Source organism: Henckelia pumila, chromosome 2 (genome assembly GCF_033568475.1).
Source record: "Henckelia pumila isolate YLH828 chromosome 2, ASM3356847v2, whole genome shotgun sequence".
Taxonomy (NCBI): domain Eukaryota; kingdom Viridiplantae; phylum Streptophyta; class Magnoliopsida; order Lamiales; family Gesneriaceae; genus Henckelia; species Henckelia pumila.
In genome coordinates, this window is record NC_133121.1 from 174985023 (window position 1) to 174991412 (window position 6390).

Here is a 6390-nt window from a genome sequence, read left to right on the forward strand (position 1 = left end):
ACTAGTTCTTGTGTTTACTAAGAAATTGTTTAATTAACTTGTATATCATGAGCTCTTCCCGTCGTGTTATATTAATGATAGTTTCATTCTTTGCATGAATTTGGATACTTATTCCTGCATGTTACAGAACTGTTGATTATGAATGGAAGCGTACTTAGGTAAGTTACTTTGTGTGCTACAATTTTCTTAGCACATGTATGTATTTTTATAAGTTTTCATCTCATTTTAATAATTTTTTTTTTATGTACAAGTATAGCCACAACATTTTCCTCCTTTTCAAGTGGTTCTAAAGTTTTATGTATAAGGTTTTTTAGGTAAAGTGTTTGCATGGAATTTTCATGATCGACACATGCAGAAGTTTCATCTAAATAAAGTGACTGCGTGATGTCTTCCAATCCCGATTTCCTTTCGTTTCCATCCGATTTCCAGCCAATTCCTATGATATTTTGGCTGTTTATAGGTTGGATTTGAAGCTTGGAACTATTCTGATCCAAGCCCAAATTTTGCAGATCGTTTCACTTTTCCGGTGAGTTTTCGACGTGAGTATATCGCTGTTCAGATTTCAGCTAAGTGTTTTCTTCTGTTTTAGCTCGATTGCTTTTGATTCTTTGTTGTTGATTGCTTGAATCTTCTGCTACCTCTACATTAGATCCATGGTGAATAGATCAAAATATATGGTTTTCTTAATGAGATAATGTTTGCGTAGATCGGTCCATTTGGATCTGAATGCATTTTGTTGAATGATCGAGTATTTGAATTTGTTGAATGATCTCTTCTTATCAAAGTTAAATAATCTGGTTACTTTGGATTTTACTTTCTCTGCTTAGTTGATGAGAAGTCTAATGTAGATAAGAGCTTTTAATTTTGTTTTATATTATGCTTATGATTTTACTTAGATTTTAGAATGACTTACATGGGAATTGGAATGCTATGGGATGATGCAAGAGCCCTGAATTTTATTGATTTGCGTATGTTATCTTGGCAGGTTTCCATATCTATTGCTCTCCTTCTAGGTGATGGCCTCTACAATTTCGTCAAGATTTTACGCATTACAATGGTTAATTTTCATAGCAATCTTAAAACAAGAAATCTCAAATCAGGTAATTAATTCTTAAGATTATGTTTCTGGACAGGTTAAAGACCTTTAAATTGTCTCAAAACATATGTCTGCAAGCTTCACATATATATTTTCTATTAATTTCAATACTTATTAATTTACATTTGATACATATAACAGTGTGTTTCTGTTGCAGCAGGAGAAGTTGTTGCAGTAGGAGAAGTTGATGAAGACAAGGCCTTATCTCTTCTCTAAAGCAAGATGAGATGTTCATTAGAGAAAAGAGATTGTTGCAGTAGGAGAAGTTGATAAAAACAAAGTGTATTTTGTAGTATGCATTGAATTAGAATTCTAATTTTGAGTTATTTGTAATAGTAAAAAATTGCATATTAAATTTAATTTTCCAAAATTTAAATTTTGATTGATTTATAATATTGAAAATTTATATATTAATTTTTTTTTGTTTTTTATATTAAAAAGACAACGGTTTTTCTCCGTTGTTGTAGATAGTTTAAAACTGTTGTTGAAAGCTCTGTTATTAAAAAGGCATGCTCAAAGACAACAGTTAAAATCCGTTGTCTTTGAAAGAAACGACAACGGTTTTTAACCGTTGTAAAGCCGTTGTCTTTGCCAGAAAAGACAACGGTTTTTAACTGTTGTCTTTGAGCGTCCCATTTAACAACACGGTTTTTAACAACAGTTTTAAACTAGCTACGACAACAGTGTTTCACCGTTGTTGTTAACCTTTTTTCTTGTAGTGATGGTGATTTTGTTGTTTATTGCGATACTTCTCACCAAGGTTTGGGATGTGTATTAATGCAGAGAGGACATGTTGTCGCTTATGCTTCTCGACAACTAAAACCGCATGAAGTTAGATATCCAATTCATGATCTTGAATTGGCAGCGATCGTCTTTGCATTGAAGATCAGGCGACATTATTTATATGGTGAGAAATTCAAAATCTTTTCTGATCACAAGAGTTTGAAGTATCTGTTCTCACAGTCGGAACTGAATATGAGACAACGAAGATGGCTCGATTTATTAAAAGATTTCGATTGTGAAATCAAATATTATCCAGGGAATTCGAATGCAGCAGCAGATGCCCTAAGTAGGAAGGTATGTGCTTTGTCCTTGTCTACTATAGGTGTATCTAATTTGATTGAAGATTGTTGTATTTCTGGATATATATTTGAGACAGATAGAAGACCGATGAGAGTATATGCTATCAGTGCTGAGCCAGAACTATTGATTCAAATCAAAGAAGCACAAAAATCTGATTTGAATGTTCAGAGGTCGATTGAATTGATCAGATCAGGACATCAGTCTGAATATAAGGTTAGTGATGATGATGTATTGTATGTGAATAACCGACTTTTTGTTCCAGATGTGGTTGATTTGACACAGAAAATATTGAAAGAAGCTCATAGCAGTAGATTCATCATTCACCCTAGAGGCAGAAAAATGTACAACGATTTAAAGAATCAGTACTGGTGGAAACAAATGAAGTCTGATGTGACTGAATTTGTATCAAAATGTCTGAATTTCCAACAGGTGAAGGCTGAAAGGAAGAAGCCTGGAGGTCTATTGCAGAGTTTATCTATTCCTGAATGGAAATGAGACCATATTTCCATGGATTTTGTGACAAAATTGCCACGATCATCCCGAGGATGCGATGCTGTTTGGGTGATCATTGACAGATCGACGAAATCTGCATGTTTTATTCCCTACCGAATGACTTATCGTCTTGATCAAATGGTAGATCTCTATATTCGAGAAGTGGTAAGATTGCACGGTGTGCCAAAGTCGATTGTATCTGATCGAGATCCTATATTTACTTCGCACTTTTGGCATAGCCTACAGGAAGCTCTAGGTACGCGCTTACATTTGAGTACTGCTTATCATCCTCAAACTGACGGACAATCTGAACGAACTATTCAGACTCTTGAGGATATGCTTAGAGCTGTAGTACTTGATTTTGGTACTACATGGCAAGATTCCATACCACTTGTGGAATTTTCTTATAACAACAGCTATCAGACGAGTATAGAGATGGCACCATTTGAAGCGTTATATGGGAAGAAGTGTCGATCACCATTATATTGGGATGATGTGTCTGAGGTACTTGAGTTAGGGCCGGATATGATTAGACAGATGACTGAGAAAGTGAAATTGATCCAACAGAGAATGAGAACAGCACAGCATAGACAAGCCAGATATGCAAATGTTCGACGTCGGCCATTATCTTTTGAACAGGGAGCTAGAGTGTTCTTGAAGATTTCACCGTTTAGGGGCACAGTGAGATTTGGCAAGCGAGGGAAGTTATCTCCGCGATTTATTGGGCCGTATGAGATACTGGAGAAGATAGGCAATCTTGCTTATCGACTCTCTCTTCCTATATCTTTATCTGGTATCCATGATGTATTTCATGTCTCGATGCTTCGCAAGTATCAACCTGATGAATCTCATATCTTGAAACCTGATGAAGCTGAGTTGGATGAAACTCTTAGCTACTTTGAACAGCCGAATTAGATACTCGATAGGAAGGTAAAAAAACTCCGAACGAAGACCATTCCATTGGTGAAGATTCAATGGAGTCGGCACGGAGTTGAAGAAGCGACATGGGAAGCTGAAGACGACATGAGACAACGATTTCCTTATCTATTACACTGATGTGAGTTCTTATTCAGTTTACAGTTATTCTTTATTCTTATGAGTATACAGACTGCATATCTTGACTGTTTATGAATTCGAGGACGAACTTATGTCTTAGTGGGGGAGAAATGTAAGGCCAATGATTAGTTAATTGAATCCAAGATTATTTAATGTAATCCGAGGTAATTTAATTTTTATCCGAGTATATTTAATTTGGGAATATTTAGAGTTTTGATTTAAATTCTAATATTCTTAAATTATTTAGGATTGAAATTGAATTAAAATAAGGGCAGAGGACTGAATTGCAATTTCTGAAGAATTGAGGGACTAAATGGCAATATTGGCTGAAGTTATCTGATTTTAAATGTAATACTCAGCTTGAAACGTGTATGTATTATACAAATTCAGAAACTTGAACAGAGAAACCGAGATCTTCCATTTTCATTTGAAAGTTTGATTTTCAAATCGCTGTATCTTTTGATCCGATCATCCGATTTCGATTCCGTAAATGGTTCTGGAATCCTTGTGACGAGGGCTTTGATCTCTTGTAAGTATTATGATGTTTTTTTAGGTTTCGAGATCAGTATATGAGCAAAGATCAGATTTTACACTTTGATCATGTTCTTCAATGGTTATATGATTCGATATCGAAACCGGATTGAAGAGTTCGTGTTAATTGTATTCAAATATGATTCCCGCATGTATATCGATTGTTATAGCTGCTGATAAGAAGATGTGAATGATGTTTTGCTGGTTTATTATGTGGTGAATCGTATATGAAGTTAGAAATGTTTTCGATATTTTGTCGGTTACCGATTTTCAATTGCTACGCCGTCAAATCGTGTTTTGAGACTGTTCTGCTAGCCTATGATTGAGCTGAGAATCTTGTGATTGTATACTGATGTTTCTTGATCATAATCGTTACATTTCAGATTATTTTCATGTTCGATCAACTCAGGAAGTCCGACTTTGAACCGAAGAAGTTTGCTTGAGGTTTGAAGTGATTGTATTGAAGTTATATTGATGAGTTTGATCAGATTTTGGATTGATCATCCTGAATGAAGTTTGATATGAATGTTCTGATTGTTATATTTCAGATTTGAAGTATTCAGAACCCAGAAATACGAAGGTATAATGAAAACATCGCGAGTCAGGGATTTGAAACTCGAGAATGACGTTTCTTGAGTTGTCCCGCCAAAATCACATACTTGTTTATGTTTTGATTTGATTTTGATGTTGTCAATCAATCTCAGGTAGTGGATCTTTGAGTTTGAGTCGATATGATGATGATATGATATGATATTGAATTGATTCTATGCCAAGATCTGAGGCAATATTATTTTCTAATCCAGAATGACTACGATAGATGGATATCCATGTCAAGATCGATTACGAATCTTGATGGCAATGACGAATTATGAATCAATTCTTAATCGATATATGCTTTATTTACTCTATTGTTGAGTCGATATGAATAGAGTCGATGTGATTTATTTAACGCTTTATATATGTCGATTATACTGAGAATGTTTTCTCACCGGAGTTTATCCGACTGTTGCTTTGTTTTGTATGTGTGCATGGCAACAGATGGGGCAGGAGCTGGCCAAAGTCGACGAGGGTAGCTCATGAGAGAGTCTAGATATGTGGACTTGGGTTTTTGTTGGTGAAATGATGTATATTAAGTCTAGAAAGTATGTTAGAAAACACTCTAGTTGTTGTTCTTGAGGAATTGATGAACACTTTGAATAATTTCATGCTTTTGGTTGGATTCAAACCTCTAGTTTGATGCATGAGCTTGGTATAAACATGTTTAGATCTTGTTTTATATATATTTACATATTTTGGGAAATCAATGTTGGATTGGAAGGGTTGAAAGTGTAGTAGCCCGTAACCAAAATCAGTAATTAAGGGATTAATCATAATTACTTGAATAGAGTTCGGAAGCTCCGAAGGTAGGATCGGAAGTTCCGAACAGGATCAGAAGCTCCGGTGCAGGAACGGAAGCTCCGATCATATTACGTCATCCATGACGATTGGCTAGATCGGAAGCTCCGATCAGGATCGGAAGCTCCGATCACCCCTATCCGGAGTCAACAAGTGATATTTTGACACGTGGCAGATCAGGATCTTCGGAAGCTCCGATGGCAGGATCGAACGTTCCGATCGAGGTTCGGACGTTCCGATCAAAGATCGGAAGTTCCGATCGTTGTCTATAAATAGAAGGCCGAGGCTTCACTTTCATTTTCCAATTCCGAGTTCTCCTTTCCATTCTAGTCCTTTTGGAGCTGTTCTAGTCTTCTTAGGCTTGGTCCGGAGGTCGGCGAGGCATTCGGTAGTCGTAGCGGAGTTGTGCCCAAGTTCTGCAGGCATCGACATCAAAGGGCTAACGACGGACGAAGGTATAGCTTTTGCTTCCTATAAATATTTAGGAGTATGCAATAGCTTAGTTAAGGCTTTTAGAGCACTTTAATGATAGTAGTATCATTTGGCAGTGTAGAGCAGACTATAGGCGTGGACCTAGAGTTGGTAGAGCTTGCACAGTTTTGAGGTACGAAAGTACTATTCGAGATATCCTGATTGAGTATGCATGTATTATGTGACTGCATGATTTATATTCCATGATATTATGCTGCATTCATTTGCATCTTGCTGTATCTCTTTCGAGATGTCTGTTAGTAGGG

At 36.2% G+C, this 6390-nt stretch overlaps 1 long non-coding RNA gene across 1 annotated transcript; it reads left to right on the forward strand.

Moving 5' to 3' along the window:
* Positions 1-311: 311 nt before the first annotated feature.
* On the forward strand, positions 312-1466 carry LOC140877117 (uncharacterized). The gene is made up of 3 exons (XR_012149244.1): positions 312-526; positions 986-1100; positions 1254-1466. It is a non-coding gene; the product is annotated as an uncharacterized lncRNA (long non-coding RNA).
* The last annotated feature ends 4924 nt before the right edge of the window (positions 1467-6390 follow it).